This window comes from Orbicella faveolata, unplaced genomic scaffold (genome assembly GCF_042242905.1).
Source record: "Orbicella faveolata isolate gen_17 unplaced genomic scaffold, um_ofav_v1 contig_27, whole genome shotgun sequence".
Taxonomy (NCBI): Eukaryota; Metazoa; Cnidaria; class Anthozoa; order Scleractinia; family Merulinidae; genus Orbicella; species Orbicella faveolata.
This window is the reverse complement of record NW_028301555.1, coordinates 6,876,818-6,896,427: the sequence shown is the minus strand read 5'-3', so window position 1 is coordinate 6,896,427 and position 19,610 is coordinate 6,876,818. Positions and strand designations below refer to the sequence as shown.

At 40.0% G+C, this 19,610-nt stretch overlaps 1 long non-coding RNA gene across 3 annotated transcripts; it reads right to left on the bottom strand.

Moving 5' to 3' along the window:
* Nucleotides 1–552: 552 nt before the first annotated feature.
* On the bottom strand, nt 553–18,907 carry LOC110049497 (uncharacterized). Of its 3 annotated transcripts, none has more exons than XR_016209353.1 (7): nt 18,572–18,907; nt 18,427–18,495; nt 17,984–18,046; nt 16,485–16,606; nt 12,432–12,562; nt 11,781–11,868; nt 553–1,748 (listed from the first exon to the last, which is right to left on the bottom strand). It is a non-coding gene; the product is annotated as an uncharacterized LOC110049497 (long non-coding RNA). The 3 variants fall into 3 exon arrangements; XR_016209352.1 differs by having other exon boundaries at nt 18,610–18,907; XR_016209354.1 differs by lacking the exon at nt 17,984–18,046 and having other exon boundaries at nt 18,610–18,901.
* Between the last annotated feature and the right edge of the window lie 703 nt (nt 18,908–19,610).

Genomic DNA, 19,610 nt, shown 5'->3' with positions numbered 1-19,610 from the left:
CCACTAACTAGCATTTCTTTTATACTTATACCAAGAGTTTGGTCCACCCATCCTTGTGGTACAGTAGCCCGGCTAATACGCATGCGTACTAGGGGAGTGTCCCAGTTACAAGAAACCTAATGTACTGTACGTCGTGACTGTAAGTAACTGATAACTTCGTGTCGGTTTAAGCCGAAGTTCAAACTTCGGGTTCCCGACACGGAGGCATCAGTTACTTGAAAGTCGTGACTGTAAGTAACCGATAACTTCGTCTTGGGGAATCCGAAGTTTTTTCGGGTTACCCGACACGAAGTTATTAGTTACCTATAGTCACGACTTACAAGTAACTGATACTTCCGTGTAGGGAAACCCGAAGTTTGAACTTCGTTTTAAACCGACACGAAGTTATCAGTTACTTACAATCACGACGTACAGTACATTAGGTTTCTTGTAACTTCCACATCGATTTTTGCCTTCCTTCCAAGATTGAAAATTTTCTTGTCTGGTACTCGTCATTTGTACGGCATCTGCAAAAGAGTCTTGTAAGCATGGTTTTCAATAAACTGACACAAGTTTGTAACATGATAAAGTCACTTTATTTTGTAACAATTCAGCAGACAAAAACCAATAAAGATTAATATTACAGTACAAATCTTTCGCATTCAATAAACAACAGTGTACACGTACACGCGAAGTCCGTAACTCTTCGTCTTCTTACCTCCGCCATATTCTAAAGATGTTATGATCATAATAAAACCTTCGTTTACAAACCCTGCGTTATTTTCCTCTAATAGCTGCAACTTTCTTGAGTTACCGCGATAATCACAATATGTGGAACTAGATTATGAACTAATGACCCGCGACAGAGTTCTATTACTAAACCTTTGAGAAAAATAAAACAATTACATACCGCCGCTGTTTTCCTTCGACAACTACAAAGTTTACGAATAATTAATAGACTCGAAGATTTAAAAATTCTTTCAACATATAACTGCCACTAAGTCTAAATAAACTTAGAAACTTCTATTCGCGATTTGCTGCAAAAACTAAGTACGAAAGATTGAAGGGTTTTAAGCTAGCCGCGCTGTACGTAAATAACAACAGTAACATGTAAATTATAATGATCACAGAATGACATTCGATAAAATTACCATTTGCATTGTTTTTGGAACAAACAATTTGAATGACTATGAACTTCGCGGATATTCTAGATCGTAAACATTAACTTTTGGTGAGAAAATGCGTCATCCTTTTCATTGCCGCGGCTTACAAACCAAATAAATTCATCGGCACAGGGGCAATTTTTGCCCCTACTCGATTGGGAATAGTGAAGTAAAGAAAGTTGAAATTTTCTTTTTTCTTTCACAAGGAGCCATTGAAACTTGCACCTCAGGAAACAAAATATTCGACACTAATTTTATCGTACGAGTTTTCACCAGGCTAAAATGAAAGCGTAGCCAGCCGGGTTTGAGGTAGCCAGCCGGGTTTTTCCCCTTGCGGTTTTCAAGTTTCCTTCTTTTGGTAGGTAATTCGACCATAGTGTCATGACTCCACTAAAATACTGTTTGCCACAGTCCGATTCCAAAAACTATTTCTTAGAAGTAAGAGATATCTAACCTGTCACCGGTACATACACTATTCGGTAGACATATAAAACCTATCGGCTAGTCACTCTCACGCATCACCATGGTGTATGATCAATTCATCTTGAGGTTATTAACAGTCCACCCAGGCCTCAGCTGCTCTTCGTGACTGAAAAAGCGTCCTACCTGGAATAAATAAAAACAATTTCTCAGAATTCAGTTACACCAATATTGCCTATCACTATTTTACGAATAATTTGTCGTTTCATTACGAACAAACAAAAGATGACACAAAGGGGACTGTGTCACAGCTGAGTCTGGTCTATATTATTTCGTTTAACCAAATACTCGCTATGAAACCCTATAGATATAAACGCTATAGATCTATTTGACAAAACCATGGCTTCATTACAAACAAATTCCTAGGCGTTATAATTAAAGGTGATAAACAAACGAGATTAAGTTTAAAAACTGTTCATGTCTAACAGTTTTTCAAAAACCCATATCGCAATCCGTTTCAATATAGGTTTTTGAAAACTTGAGAAATTGTCTTTCGAAGGCACAATTCCATAGGCCTTTAAAACAGCGTTCTTATATTGTAATGTTGCTCATCATTTCTTCACTGTTTTCAAATGGTTGTTTTCATATTTCACTCAATTTGGCTTAGACTCGTGACACAGCTCCTTTAAGCACCATTCGGTAAATACTTCTTACTCTTAAAAATTCATTAAATACCGTAAATCCTCGAATTAGCGCCCCCCTCGAATAAGCGCCGCCTTTGAATAAGCGTCCCTCCTATCGGCCGAAATTAGCGCCCCCCCCCCTCGAATAAGCGCCCCCCTCCTCTCGCCCCATTTTGTGGACGAGTAATGAGACAGAGGGTGTATAGTTTTCGTCATGTAGTATTAGATTTGTACATTGTTTCAGTCTGTGAACACGTTTAGTGAACATGTTAAGTACTAACGGTGCCGCGATTTAAGCTTTAGGATCAGCTTTTTATGTCAATAAACAGCTTATGTTGGTGTTTACGCGCAGATGATATATTAAAAAAATGATCGTGTCAGGCTACGATTTAGGAAAAATTAAATAAGCGCCTTGCCCAAGAACACAACACAATGTCCCCGGCCAGGGTTCGAACCCGGACCGCTCGATCCGGAGACGAGCGCACTAACCATGAGGCCACCGCGCCTCCCAATACGAAGGTATTTACGGTATTTAAAAGGAGTAATAGCTTAACATAAAGGGTAGCACACACACGAAAGCTCGTTAGACGAAGCTCAAGACACCTCAGTAAGACGTTATATTTCTGAAACCTCTATTTTCATTGGGCCGATGTAATCACTGTAGCCGCTTCCTCTCTTATTTTAAGGCTGATTGTATACTTGTGACTTGTTAGTGATCTATTGTCTTGTCGAACAAAGTGTGAGTTCAACAGCAAAAGTGGCTAAAGGTCGTGACTTTTCAAAGTTATTGGGGAACATAACGTGACTTCACGTCCTTAGATTTTCCTTTCCTTTTTCTCTCAAAAATACCAGTAATCCAAGATGGCGGATCGAATGATGTCATTTTGGCTAGATATGACTTGATAACTGCCATGCGATTTGAACTAAACACCACGTTCGTTTGATTTGTCTAACGTTTATAATTTTCAAGATATGTGAATCGAACGCTTCATGAAAAGCTAGGACGAATTTTTTTCTGATCGTACCTTTTGAATAGGCGCAAAATTTTGTTAACACACACGCAGCAATTAAGGCAAAATTTGTCAATGATTTTGGGAGGCAGTGTGGCCGAGTGGTTTAGGGCGCTGGATTTGAAATCTGGTGGTCCCTGGTTCAAATCCTTCACCCTACTGCTATCTGGATTTGTTCTCGGTAGTCCCGAGTTCAACTCCTCGACTGCGTTGCGTAAATAGCCAACTGGTCAGCCTCCCACCAGTTGGGATTCTTAATAGTTTATTTTCTATTTGTAATATTTGGTTACTTATCTACAGTGTCCCCAATTAGCACAATAGTGCTAAATACATTCGACACTTAAATAAAGTTATTATTATTATTATTATTATTATTATTATTATTATTATTATTATTTTAAATTCTGAGCACAATTTTTACGGTTTCCTCATACCTAAACAACATTATGAAAACTACCTTGCAGTAATAAAAGGAACCAAAACAAAGCTAAACAAAACGAAATGGAAAACAAACAAACGCTATTTGATTCAGTTTTGTGGAGATCATTCCCGCTCCACAGTCTAGATGAACACAGGTTCGGTTACGGCTCGGAACCTTTCTTTTTTGCCTTCTTGTTTTGTTTTTGGATGCGCCTGTTCACTGTTTTGACCGCTTAAAACTTTTAAAGAACGGGAAAAGATATATGTAACACTCCAAAAGCACATGGTTTTTATTATCACACACTTCATGTGAGTCACACTAAATATATATATCTAACCACGACTTCGTGTAAGTCGCACGGGATATAACATCTCCCCCTTTTTGCAGTTGTCTACACAGTCCACATACAATAAAATAATAACGCAGGATGGCAAAATCCAATTCAATGTTCCAGAGTCTTTGAATCAATCAGAGCCAAAGTCTTGAGACTTAATGTGACTAATTAATGTTTAAAACTAGTGGGTTAGTAGGTTAGTATGCTCATAACAAAATATCAAAGTTTATCTAATTAATACTGCAGTTCAACTCAATTGCATATTCTAAATGCTTCTGGTGTCCGATCAAAATTAATGTAAACATGTCACGTGACGTAATAAGTCAAATAAGCAGGTCGACGTCGCTCTCGTCTAGGCCTAGATGACTGTACTCTGGGAGTAGGAGAGCTGGAAGTAGAACCTTCTTCTGTCTGAACTGTAGGAAGCTCTTCCAACTGTTGGTTGGCATGCCCTAATGATCCGTTTGCAACAGTCTCTTCAGCAGAATCACTTTGTTCAGGGATGGCTTGGACTGGACTGCTGGACTGGACTGTGCTTGGATTGCCAGAATTCATAAGTAGTGTTTCTCTCCAATCCTCACTATCTTCTCCTTTGGCACCTTCCTCATGCATGATAGCATTAGCCAATTTAAACTGGCTTGAATCTCGGGTTATCTCACGACCATCTGTAACTCGCCTTGCCATGATCGTCGAACCACTAATTCTGATAACTGTGTAGAAGATAGGCTCATAGGCGGTCGACCATTTATTCACCTTCTTTTGTCTAAGTAGGACATAGTCTCCCACACAGAAGTTGTGTTCTTTGATATTCACGCCATCGCGTCTCATCTTCTCTTTATATACTCGGTCTTTCTCATCGATCAGCTCATCCTGCTCACTTCTTTCTCTTGGTACTGTGTGATCAAGTTTGGTCCTAATAGGCCTATTCGACATAGCTTGGTATGGAGTAACCCCAGTGGCAGGGTGAGGTGTGTCCCTATATGCCATCAACATATCACAGACAGCCATATTCCTGTCAAGTCCAGTTTTTCCCTGGAGATGGGCGATTTGTTCCGTCTTGTTTAACACTTGCATAAACCGTTCCACCTGGCCGTTGGCTCGGGGGTGTTCTGGTGTCACACGATGATGATCAAAACCCTCTTCTTTTGCAAAGGTTGCAAACTCTTTCGAATTAAATGGCGGACCATTGTCAGACTGCACTCGTTTGGGTACACCGTGATGAGCAAACATTTTCTTCAACTTCTCTTTAGTCGGCTTCACTGCTGTTGAGGACACCACCTCTACTTCCGGGTATTGGGTTCTTTGATCAATTGCTACCAAGTTGTAATGACCGTCTGGGTAAGGTCCTCCGAAATCGATTGAAATCTCTTCCCAAGGTTCCTTCGGGATCACCGATGGTTTGATAGGTTCTTGTCTGCGATCTTTGGTAGTAACTTGACAGTCAAAACAATGACCTATCATTTGGTCAATCATCGCATTCATGCCGGGGAACCAATACTTAGCCCTAAGCATCTGTTTCGTCTTGGTGGTTCCCAGATGTCCCAGCTTGTGGGCTGATCTGATGACTTTCTGCTGTAACACCATTGGTAAAACAATTCTTTCCATTCTGAATATCAGACCTTGTGCTTCGTAAATTTCGTCCTTAATCGGGTAGAATGGTGCCAGGTCAGCATCCTTCTTGCTGGTCTCCCAATTACCTTTCCTGATAGTTTGGCTCAGTTTTTGCAAAGCTCTATCACGATGTGTTTCTTCTCTAACTCTGTCTAGCACCACTGCATGCTCCGTTTCAATGCTTGCCTTCAAAATCTTCTCAGTGTCATTGTTTCCAACAACTGGTAATGGGTGCCTTGACAAGAAATCTAGAGGGTCAGCCTCATCTTTACCAGGCTCGTATTTCATTTCAAAGTCCACATCCTGCATGTCCATCACCCATTTCTCGATCCGGGGGGGAAGCTTCGCCGTTGGCTTATTAAACAATGGCAGGAGTGGTTTGTGTGCAGTAATAATCGTAAACCTGGGTGCACCAAGAAGGTAGATAGAAAATCGATCCTTGGCCCATTTAACACATAAAGCATCCTTCTCTGTCTGGCTATACCTCTTTTCCACATCAGTCAGAGTACGACTTATGAAATGCACTGGTTGCCAGCCCCTGGCAGATTGCTGAAAAAGGCCAGCTGATAAACCTTCATTGTAACTAGCTTCGACTCTCACCATGATTGGTAGCTTGGGGTTGAAGAATGCCATTGTATCCTTGCTGGAGATGTTGGCTTTCAATTCTTCAAATGCATCATCTTCCTCTCTTCCCCAGTGAAACTTAGCCTCCTTGTGAGTAAGCTCTCTCAGTGGTTTCGTGAGCGAAGCATACCGAGGTATAAATTTGGATAGATAACCAGTCATACCAAGGAAACTTCTTACCTCTGCCTTCGATTGAGGGGGTTTGCACTCATGGATGGCCCGTACCTTCTCCGGTGTAGGTCTTAAATCACCCTGGCCAAATTGGTAACCATAGAAGGTGATTTGTTTCTGGCCAAATTCACACTTAGGCTCGTTGAAGGTGATTCCATAATCTTCAGCTTTCTGAAATACTGACTCCAGTGTTTCATTGTGTTCCTTCCAATTGCTCGCTCCAATCAAGATGTCATCCCTCTGGTTAAGACATTGGGGAATGTCGCCAAAAATTCTGTACATTGCCTAATCAAATAGATCTTGTGATGCCTTTGCACCAAATACAAGCCTTTTAGGTCTGAAATTACCCCAGGGGGTGCTGAAGGTAGCGACTGATCTCGATTCTGGGTGTAGCACTAGCTGGTGGTACCCCTGTCGGAGATCCAATTTTGTCCAGATAGTACAATCATGGAACTTGTGAATGAAATCTTCCACTATTGGTGCTTGTGAGATCCGGCTCCTTTCCATGTACTGGTTCGGAACTCGTAGGTCAACACTCGCTCTCATCATGTGTGGCTCCAGCTGGTCCAATCGCAAACCTGCAAACCTCGGTTTTGGTTGCACCACCACAGGGGAGCACCAGGTAACTGGTTCATCGTCAGGTACTTTCTCGAAGATATCTTCTTGAATGCCTAAGTCCAACCACTTTTTCAGCGGCTCTTGCAGATAGTATGGTACCTGCCTAGGTTTCTGTGCTACCGGCACTGCTCCGGGTTTCATATGGAATCGGCTTAGGATCTCGCCACCATTCTTCTTGTCCTCTATCTTGCCAATACCTTGAAATAAGTGGCTATACTTAGTGATTAAATCTTTCATATCCTGTTCACCTTCTGCCTGTTTAACAGTGTTAGCATTATGTCTCTCCACAGATATGGCCAGATCATTGGGCTCAGCGAAGCTGCCATCTGGTTGAATCTTCAACATTCCTAATGTTATTAGTGTTTCCTTGCTAATCAGTGGAGGTGATTGGATCCTTCCTGACACTACAACAAATTTGGTCGGTTTCCCACACGTCTCATTACGAATCACAGTTTGAAATTCTCCTTTGACCTCGAGTTTGTGCTGGAGAGTACGCAACTTGACATTACTGTTTGCAAGGATTGGCTTGTCATGTGTTCTGTGGCTGAATGCCTTAAACTGGTGTTCGTCCATAATATTAACATCCGCCCCACTGTCAGCTTCCATCAAGACATCCACGTCATTTAATCTCACCATAACAGTTCGATAATCATCACCATTTTTGCCAATCACTCTTATCTTCTTGGCCTGCTTTAAGTGTTGCACTGCCTGGCCGAAAAAATCATCATCCGAGCTCGTGGATTCTGCATCTTCAGTTGTCTTCTTAATTCTCCCACTGCTTTTCCTTTTACTTTGCTTCTGTCTTCTGAACTTGTGGCTACGAGTAATCTCAGATTTGCATACAGAGGAGAAATGGTTCAATTTGTGGCATTTATGGCATTTCTTACCATAGGCAGGGCAATCTTTCCCTTTCTCATGGACTCCAAACAATCCACAATATTGACATTTGTGCTTTTTCCCAGGCCGCTGTGTTTCGTTGGATCCATTGCTTTGTTGTTTGGGGTATTGCAAATCGGAATGCACACGAGAAACATTCTCACGGGAAACATTCTCACTTCCCATATCTTTCATTTGCCTCGCAATATCCTCCGTCTGGCTTGCTTCGGTCAGAAATCGTGTCAGATCCCACGTCTTGCTAATGGCTTTCTCAATCATCTTCTTGTTATCAATGGTTTGAATTATGTGCTCCAAAATTCTCTCGTCGAATGTAGCTCCAAACTCACATTCCTTCGCTTTCTCTCGCAGCCTTGCCGCGTATGCACTTGTGGTTTCACCCATGTGTGGCCTCATTTTCAAAAATAAATACCTCGCATGATGCTTATTCTTCTTTGGAGTGAAGTGATCATTCAGCTTAGTACGCAACTTCAGGTACACATCTTCCACCTCTGGATCCGGTAGGCTCTTTTCTAATCGAGCTATCTCTTTTCCGCCGTAAATTATTATAGCATCCTTCTTATCGACGGCCTTCGTAATTCTGAAGTATCAGAATTCTCGCTCAATTCCCTCCAGCCATTCTTCCCATGCTTTGCCGACGCTGTTCGCTTCGTCGGGGATGATAAATGGCTGTGTTCGAAGGTTTCTAGTCTCTGTGACGACTTGAATCGCTTGTGCTGCTCCACTTGTTGCTGCTGTTTGTTCCGTCATAATTCTCTCTTGTTTTTCTCCTCGTCGCCAATGTAACACTCCAAAAGCACATGGTTTTTATTATCACACACTTCATGTGAGTCACACTAAATATATATATCTAACCACGACTTCGTGTAAGTCGCACGGGATATAACAATATAAGCAAAGCCTAAAATAGCATGTTCTTGTTTAACTAATCAATTTCTCCACCTAACTAAGTATAAATATTCTCGTCAAGACATATTGAATAGACATTTAATTCTTTCACCAAAGTAAAATGAAATCGCAGCAAGACTAACAGTGAAAATAGGTTTTGCAAGACGACGCAGTGGTACTAATCACGTCTAGATTGTCACGTGACTACAAAAAAGGTCCCAAAGCTCTCAGTAAAATACATGTTTCACGAATTCCACCAGCCAGAAAAAGAAACGATGAAGGATGCAAAGATCTGTTGAAATACACACAGTAGATTAGAGTGCCCCTATGATCTCGTACACAATAGGTCTTTCCTAATTATGATACCAAATTTCAATCTATTACGAACATCAGAACTCACGTTTTTTGGAGCTTTACGTCCGAGAATTTGCGGCCGCAATTAACTTTCTTTGTCCCAAGTCTTGGTTGACAATTGGAGTAAATGACGTCATTTTCTCAAAAATACCGCACGGGTTGAAATTATAATAACGATTAGCACAGCAATTCCCATAAAGAATAACAAAAACTTTGGCTCTTATACTCGTGCAATTTTTCTACACTAATTAACAATTAGATTATGAGCTCGAGATTTCTATGAGGTGATAGTTGATGAGGCCGAAGGCCGAATCAACTATCACCCCATAGAAATCGAGAGCGAATAGAGAGAGTAGAATCCTAACTGAAATTAACGCAAATAACGGTTTCCAATTATTTTTCTCCACATTATTGAACTTCAGGCTCTAACAAAATCGCACGTATTGAATTGTCCTTGGTAATTTGCAGTTGTTTACGTGCGCGCACCCGGTTTTTCAATAATTTCAAGTTTTTAAAGTCAAGAAACCGTCAATTTCCTTTTTTTCAGTCGTCTCAGGAATTTAGTTATCTATTTACATCTAAACTTTCTTCCAAAACTTCGGAAAAACGATAAAAAAAGTCGCATTTCGTAGACGATCGACAGCTACTGCACTCTAATGGTTGATAGTATACGAGTAGCTTAGCCAATCAGATAGCAACATTGGCATTAGTATAGTAGTAGAATTCTACTACTTGTTATTATAATTCTAACCCGTGTGGTATTTTTGAGTAAATGACGTCATTTACTCAAATTCTCGACCAAGACTTGGAACAAGGAAAATTAATGGCGGCCGTAAATTCTCGGAAATGAAGATCCAAAAACCGTGAGTTCTAATGTTCGTAATAGATTGAAATATGGGAACATATCTAGAAAATACCTATCGTGTTAAAAAATGTAAAAAAACTGGATAAGGAGAATTTGATCATAGGGGCACTTTAAACAAATTCTCTGAGAAAGGATGCTGCCCCCATCCCCCCATCCCCCCATCCCCCCACCAAAAAGTAACTTAAACGCTCCCGAAGAAAAGTCTTCTTTAAAGAAAAGTTCCCCTCCACGTACTGACAAAAGTTTGATTCTGTCGTTTACACTGTAGGGTGCACCGAATCTCTCATGCGCTTACGTGTATATAACATAGTCATCTTCATGTCGATAAACGATCGGAAGTGTCACGAAAGGTGACGATCAGGAACCATTTCCAATCGTACTTTTTTGAAAGCCGCAAAATTTTGTTAAATTGCAAACGCATAATTTAGGCCAAACTTTATCCTTGGTTCTGAATTTAAAACTTTCAAGATATCAATGACATATTCGCAAAAAATCTTGGAGCATTCAAATGCCAAATAGGCAGAAGCTGTGATATTTGATGAATTACTTGTGTCGACAATCAGATGTGTACTGCGTGGTGTAGTGGAGATCACTGTCGCTATTCAATCCGGAATTCAAGACGGTCACAGATTCAAATACAGCTCGGATCTTTATTTTTTCCTTTTTCTTTCCTTTTTATATTTTTATTTATTTATTTTTTTTTTCAATCGACGCGCTTGTTTACTGTTTGTACCCCTTTCAAAATTGAGAATTTAAAAAAAAAATCATAAAAATAAATAAACAAAGAGGAACTGTCCGTGGTTGACTAGTAATTTCTCGGACTGACTACAAGTCAACTCAGTCAGGGCGGTAAATCAGCATTGCGATGAAGGTATGAATAATTCCACCGGATTAAATTTATAATTATTTGACAGCAGCTAAGCAAGGTTATCAAAATATCTACGTTGGACGATTATTATTTTTTGTGTTCACAGTAGGAGTCATAGTTCTTAAATTATTTCAAAACGTTTATAACATTCTCAAACAGCAATCGCGTTTGCTTTGTCACGTGACCACAAGTGACCAAGGTCCTATAGAACAATGAAGGCAAGAGCAAAGAAAATTTACACTTTGATCAACCGAAAAAAACGAATAATTTTCCTCTCTTACTCTCGCAACATTTTCGCAACGAAATACAAAACACTTTCTCCGTGTTTCTATCAAATTACAGAAACACTTGTGAATGTTTGACGAACACGAAAAAGACGTGGAAACATTCGCCTGTGCCTCGCGTTCCCATAACTCGAAAAAACAAGGGGATTGTTTCTATATTTTGAATAGTTTTTCACGCATTTTCTCCTGAATAATGTTATCATAAGAAAAGTGAACGAAAACGAGATTCAATCGCAGCTAATCCGCCGAAAAATTATTATAGTTATTTACTCCACCCTCCCGCAAAGAATCAGCGAACGACAGAAAATTCTACTTAAAGGGCCCTAATCAGACACACCTTTGTTTTTGTTCACATACGAGCGTTCGGCTATTATATTTTACTCGGAGCATGTCGAAACGAAGGAAATCACAGTGAAACAACTAAAGATAATTAAACAAACCCAATATAGCTCCTTTCAATGTAGATTAATCTAAAAATAGTATGGAATTTAGAAAGCTGTGCAAGTTGTCAAGAGTGCACTCAGATCCAACTTCAGGAGGATAATTGAGAGTCTGAGCCAACTTACGTTTTGTGCATAAGAACACGTGTTTACCTGGGTCCTAGACGGCGATAAAATCATCCATCTTGAATGATGGTGAATGTGCTCATCCTCTTCTTGCTTTGTCCTGATTTGTATCCACCTGAAAAAGAGAAAGACCAGAAAGATTAAGATCAAATGATTAATAGACCCTTTGCATAAATGGCGCCTACATTTAAATAACAATACTTATAGATCCTTAGCCTCACATTCATGTAAAAAATCCTTTGTCTTGAAACATGAGTACGAGGCTAAGGATGTATAAACTATTGTCCTTCAAATTTAGGCGCCATTTACGCAAAGGATCTATGGCTGGCATGGTGTGCTAACTGGTTCCCAACCCAAGGAACCTGACCAGTGTACTCTGGTAAGACACTTTACTCTCAGAAAGCGGCTGTCTGTGGGACCTTCTTTGCTTCACCAATCAAAAAATCCAAAAAGAGAATTTGCTGGGTAGAACCAATCCCAATCTGGGCCAGTTCTTTCATTATACACATATTTCTTGTTCAAAAGGTCCATTTGGTACATGCAAAACGTCCAAGTTCCTAAACGATAATATCTTGTTAGTGTGATTCTGATGTTAGACTAATCTTTTTTGCCATATTGTACATCTAGAACTGAAATGTTCCCAGTAACCTGTGATCACAGGCCAATATGTGCACTTACCGTACTGCTGTCTGATAGTCCAGCTCAGTGATTGTTAAGATACAATGCTTAATTTGAGTCTCCAGAAATTGTTAGGGGTCTTCATGTAAGTCCCTATCCCTGTCCTCTTATCTTCCCAGTATTACAGATCCCTTGATCAAACAAAAAACATCATTAGTTTTAAAGGTCAAGCTGATTCATCTGCCTAATATATCAAGTTAAATTGAAGCACACAAGTTTGGACCTAAAAAAAAAGCATAGCTATCTGGTTCAGCCAATTCCCATTTAACAATTATAATATTATTACCCTGGGAACTCAATGTTTGTTTTAGTATTGTCTCATAATCCCCTGACTGATCTATTTAACTTTAGAACCAATAGAACTTTAACCATCGACATTTTTGCTTCAGGTGTCCATATAACCTAAATTATGTAAGTTAAATTATTCTCACATTTTGATTAGTTCTTACTTTTGATCAAATGGACCTATTAAAACACTTCTTGGCTTCTCCACTGGTTAAAACTGATTCCATGTTGCCATGTGCTTGTTCAGTAAAAGATCACGGAAGACATCAAAATGTGGTAAGAACATCAGTGACACACTCAACTATCGTCTCATGCACTGTATATTTATATACTGAACAGATGCACAGCAACATGGAATCTATTTGTTAACCCTTTGAGCCCCAAGCTGATAGCTATAGTAGACTAGGCTAGGCCTTTCCGTACAATGGTCAGGTTTAGATATCAACGACATTCTGATGTCGCAAATCGAAAAACAACGTTTAACTTATTAGTTTTGGTGCAAAAACGGTGGTAAAATGGTTCACTACGCCTATGATTGATCAAGGTCCATATCTAGGCTTCGCCCGTAATTAACATCCAACTTTTCACGGCAGCCAGAAAGAACATGCAACGCAAAAGGTAGCCAGAGTAAAAGGGCCCAGAAAAAAAGAAAGGAAAGGGACACAGGGTCCGAAATTGCGCTTTCCTGGTCGCCAATGCGACTAAAAATTTTGCACTGGCGACCAGAATTTCACAGCTGGTTGCCAGCGGGCGATTAACTATTTCAAGCCACGATAATTACACAAACTTTGATTTTCAGCCAAATCAATTAAAATAAAATTCAAAGCCGCCCGCCAATTGGTCACTTAATTTTTACCTTTCCGCTGCTTTTGAAGTATAAAATCGATTTTCCTGTTATTATAAATCTACCACAACGTTTCACAGCTACGATCACTGCGAAGCTTTGCCGCCATGTTTTTCCAGCGGTTTCCCATAACATACGTATTGCGGGCGCAGAAGGCCACGTGCGTTCTTTCGCCATGAACATTTATTCAGGCGATGTGGTGTCCAAAGATGTCCTTATTTATATACTGAACAGATGCACAGCAACATGGAATCTATTTGTTAACCCTTTGAGCCCCAAGCTGATAGCTATAGTAGACTAGGCTAGGCCTTTCCGTACAATGGTCAGGTTTAGATATCGACGACATTCTGACGTTGCAAATCAAAAAACAACGTTTAACTTATTAGTTTTGGTGCAAAAACGGTGGTAAAATGGTTCACTACGCCTATGATTGATCAAGGTCCATATCTAGGCTTCGCCCATAATTAACATCCAACTTTTCACGGCAGCCAGAAAGAACATGCAACGCAAAAGGTAGCCAAAGTAAAAGGGCCCAGAAAAAAAGAAAGGAAAGGGACACAGGGTCGAAATTGCGCTTTCCTGGTCGCCAATGCGACTAAAAATTTTGCACTGGCGACCAGAATTTCACAGCTGGTTGTCAGCGGGCAATTAACTATTTCAAGCCACGATAATTACACAAACTTTGATTTTCAGCCAAATCAATTAAAATAAAATTCAAAGCCGCCCGCCAATTGGTAACTTAATTTTTACCTTTCCGCTGCTTTTGAAGTATAAAACCGATTTTCCTGTTATTATAAATCTACCACAACGTTTCACAGCTACGATCACTGCAAAGCTTTGCCGCCATGTTTTTCCAGCGGTTTCCCATAACATACGTATTGTGGGCGCAGAAGGCCACACGCGTTCTTTCGCCATGAACATTTATTCAGGCGATGTGGTGTCCAAAGATGTCCTGAACTCTTTCCGTAATTTATTACAAAGTGGAGACGGAACATCTGCGAAGAAATTAGTGGAAGATTTCGATATTCAACATGGCGATCCATCGATCGTCTTGACAGAACGCGAAAGGAAAAATCGTTTTGCACATAGAGCAAAGAACCAAATGGCAGTTTTCAGTCGGGTACATTTCTGCTCCAAAAGGTAGAGACAAGAGAAGGTATAAAATTGACTTGAAACATTTGGCAGTCGCACGAAACTGCGTATATGGCCGTCATTCGATTCGTTCATCGTGGGTTTTCAGTGGTAGGTGTATAAATAAACAGCGTGTTTGTATTTAATCTTATCGTTAGCGGAAAAATCGCCATCATTGCGGCCCCAAACGCATTCTCTTCGTTCCGATTCTTAAAAGAAAAATTGGTGAGCAGAATTTTCCATCTGGCGACCAAAAATTTTGGTTTGTGTTTTGCTGTGAAGGAAAAATTTTATTGACACTTTTTGGCGACCACATTTTTCCATATGGCGACTGAAAAAAAAATTTCAGTCGCCAGTTGGCGCCTGCCTAAAAAAGTTAATTTCGGACCCTGGGACAACAAACAAAATTGAGATCGGTTAATGGCAAAAAAAGAAATCCAAATTTTGGCTTATGCGCATGCCCGGAATTGAAATATTGCTCAATTTTGTACGTAATCCTCAAAAAATCTCTCCTTTTGGTAAAAAAACAGCTTTCTTAGCAAAACTTACTAGGCTTATTTAGCGTCATGGCAGCCAAAAAACCTGACTAAACGGTTAAAAACGGTATTTTTGGCGAAAGTTTGGTATCAAAGGGTTAAATTGGCAATTTTAAAGAACACGATTTCTCTTAATTTTCAGATAGACCACATTGCGACCTTATGACAAAAATATGAAAAAACTTAATTGAAAAAAATTGATTCTTTGACACAAAGTCATTATTAAGCTCTAACAGACAGCAGTGTCACCAGAGTCATCAAGTTGTCACATGGTTGTTGCCTGAAGCAGGGGTGTCTGGAAAATCCGAATAGCGAATAATCGCAAATAGCGAACAGCGAATAGTCCCGAATAATGAATAGTGAATAGTACGAATAATGCGAATAGTGCGAACAGTCTCAAATAGTGGTGAACAGTAGCAAATAGTGGCAAAAAGTGGCAAATCCCACTAACAAGCACAGACGCTTAACAGGACAAAGGTGTTTCTAAAGTTTAACATAATTTCTTCTGTTTTAACCACTGCAAAAGATTATTATGTCTATATTAGGTTATCCTTGTGTTTTCTGTTTTCTTAATGTTGGCAGTGTACAGCCCTAGCCTGAGTACGGGGAAGAAAAGGTAATAAATTCACAGAAATTCTGTTGCTTATTTTGGATAATTAATTAACGCAGGATATTAGATCTAAAGCGGTGACTATTGATGACTATTCGTCACTATTCACCTCTTTTCGTGACTGTTCGCCACTATTCGTACTATTGGAGACTATTCGCACTGTTTGGGACTATTCGCTATTTGCTATTCGCAACTATTCGCTATTCACAATTAGGGTTTTCCAGACACCCCCTGAAACAGTGATGAGGACACAGGCACAAAGTGTTTGTTGTTGAGATATTTTTAGTTTTGTATTGGATCTTCTGCCTGCAGTTTGAGTAGCTGTGCATTTGGAAAGTTTTAGCTAATATTTTTCATGCCATCAAAGTGTACTTCCAGGGCTGTGCTATAGAAGTGCTCGGGTGCCACAGGTGACTAACTTCTGCCTTTGGGTGACTGGAAAAACTTACTTTTTTCATATAAGCTGAAGTACTGGGCACCTTTGGGCTCCTAGTAATTTTTCTTGGACCACAGCACTGACTTTTAAAATAAATCCATATAGAATTGGGGTTAAGCTTATTCCTATATTGCTAAAATTAAAACATCTGCTAAAGTTTATTTGTATCATAGTAAACTTAATCAAGGTGCTTAATGATCGGAGAACTTACCACTTCTTCACTAAAAGTCTGCTTTCCTAGCTGGTTCTGCAACTACATGTAAGCCAAGCTTGTGCTGTATTGCTTCAGGAGAAAATGGCGTTTGGATGTTTAGACAAACAAAGTCCTAAAACCTAAGGAGGGAGATAACACATACAAGAGTGAAGTTACTGAAAACAAGAATAAGCTTTTGGCTCCTACCATTTTGAATTCTTCCACAGTTTACAGTAGTCTGCATGTAGCTGTACCAACCCTTGTAGGGTAATTTTGATCGAACGTTGATCACTGAATCCTTTGACACTCAGTGTATGACATCTGCAGATTGCAGACTGTAGAAAGCAGACTGCAAACTGGAGATTTTTAACCCAATATTGTACTTCCATTTCTGTTACCGAAAGCTAACTGTAAACAAGCTAACCTGAGTACTATTTAGGCTAAACTGAGCGCTATTTAGGCCTAAGTGTAGTCTGCAACTGGGGTCTGCAAATATAATACACTGGTTGACACTCTACTGTGGGTGCCTTTGGTACACATGATCATGATGTGATATTTGCAGACTGCAGACTGCAGAATTTTTAACTAATGGAGCTATCAGTGTTATGCCTGAGGGGAGGACCAAGGGACGAGGTGGGCTCTTTGAACGTCTGTGCGCACCCCACATGGGGAATTTTAGCAAACTTTGAACATAAATGTTGGCCCCGGGATCGGGAAGTTTGAACAATGCTAAAAAAATGCTGGCCCCAGGGTCAGGAAGTTTGAACAACGTTAAAACGACGAAAGCGACCAGGGTTTTGAATACGGGGAGCTTGGATACGAGTGTTCCACCATCTTGAAAGTACCCAGAATTCCCAGGAGTTCAAGCATGTTTTCCATGCTTTCCAGTTGCAATAAACTGAAGGAATGAAAGGTAAGATAAATCTTTTTAAATTCATTGAAGAGTACTGCTCTTTGTTGAAACTACAGCGAAAGGGCCAATCATAACTTGAAGAAAGAACCAAGATAAACTTTAACGTTCATAATTGAAATTTTTAGATTCTATGAAAAACTAGAATGACTGTACATCTTGACTCTAGAATAGTGAGTGGTAATATTTTGGGGTTTGTGAATTAGTATATTAAAATTTATATATAAAGAGAGCAGAGCCTCCCCACTGCCTTTCACTGGAGCAGCATGATCAATGAAAAAGTCTTGTCAAATGCAAGCACATATTCTTTACTTCAGATCGCTTGAAATTCTCGGTCTGGTGGCTAACTTTGAACTCAAAATCTTTTTCCCAAGGTGAGAAACTTTGAATTGAAATCTTATCCCAAGGGTTAGGAAGTTTGATTCCAAATTTTTGTTTCTGATCAAAGTCCCCACCCTATCCTGTGGTTCCCCCCCCCCCCCCCCCCCCCAGGCATAACATTGATAGCTGAATAATACAACTATGTTATGTTGTATTCCCCTTTCCATTTTTGAAAGCAAACCGTAAACACTGTAAACAGGCTAACGTGAGAACTATTAAGGCTAACCTGAGTGATATTCAGACTAACCGGAGTGCCATTTAGCTTTAAATGTAGTCTGCAGTCTGCGGTCTGCAAATCAAATACACCAACATGATCCAAACAAGAGCCTCTTTTGCTTCCCTTTATAAATTATCTAAGAACTAAGAATCTGTACAAAATACGGCTAATAGCAGATCCAAACAGAGAAACAAGTGACGATTCTGATTTAAAAGTCAAATATTACAGCTTTATTTGGTAACTTAAAAGTTACCTAATCAGCTTGATGTAAACAGACTCATCTCTAATGGGGACATCTCAACAAATACTGCGCTTAAGGTTTGTTGACCAGTTTATTTATCCCTGATAACGCAGAACAATCTCTGACAGGCACAAATGTCACGTTCATGTCCTGTCTTATTACCTAGTCTGGTAGCTCTCAGTTAAATATTGAAGGTAGTTAAAAAGCTTACCTAATGCGTCTATTCCTCCGGAGGTCCTCTCCTCATTCCACAATATGGCTTCAACATGCAAAAAAAAAACTGAAAAAGTAGAGAAATTTAGCTTATGCCTCAGATCAGGTAACATCAACCTACTGATGCAAGCCTTTGGACAAACCTTTGAAATTACGGTAAACACAATTTCCCACTATTTACCTTTCACACGTGCAAGATGGCGGAGACGAACTGCGCTCGCAAAGATCAGAGGGAAAAAGCGGTTGGTAGACGGGAGGGAGAGGTGGGGAGAGAGGCTGTCTGCGCAGCACGTGGAAGGGGTGGGGGTGGGCAAGCCGTCCCCAAAAACTATGGATCACCAAATTCCACCATTATCAAAGAGTTTAAGGTTTAGTTATTTAACAAGACACGAAAAACTTCGGCTCATCTTCTTGCGGACATTATAAATGAAGAACCGCAAATTCCAGCTGACAAATTCCTGGATGACTGCTTGTTTGTTTGATTGTAGGAAACTGTTGAAAGGAATACCATGAAAGTGCCAGAATCCAGTTTTGCGGCGCGTTTTTTTTTCTTCCCCTAATGGGTTCAGATCTTGGGGAAAAAATAAATGACCTTTTCAGTCTATGCTGGGTTATATGGTATCAGAGGCAACAGTATTCACAGGCTAGCTCCAATCCTTTTCACCTCTGTATTCAGCCGCCTCCGTAAACCCACTAGATTGCGAAGAATGTAATTTTTCTCTATCAATCCGTTGAGCAAAATTAACGGTACGATATATGCGAACCACGAGTACAGTAGCACCTCCCACTAACCCTCACCTCTCTACAACGGCCACTTTAAAAAACATAGCCCCCCTACAATTTTGGGCATAGATGGTCCCACACATAGTCCCATGCATCTCGGGTGCGAACAGATGATCCCATAGTTCTCGGGCCAAGAGGAAGAATTAGAATACACATACTCCTAAAGACTCTATACAGATCCCTTGATCATTCATACTGACGAGAGAATACTTTTCCACTAATTTTCAAAACGCGGAAAACTTCAGTTCCTCAGGCTTCATGTTAACAGCGCAGTTTCTCCCTGTAGTTTTGACCCTTTCACACAGTAGACATGCAGATAAACCCCTTCCAGTTGAGAAAAGCTGTGATTCATATGTTGGGTTTATTTTGAAAATTTTTGCAGGTGTTTAATTAAATATT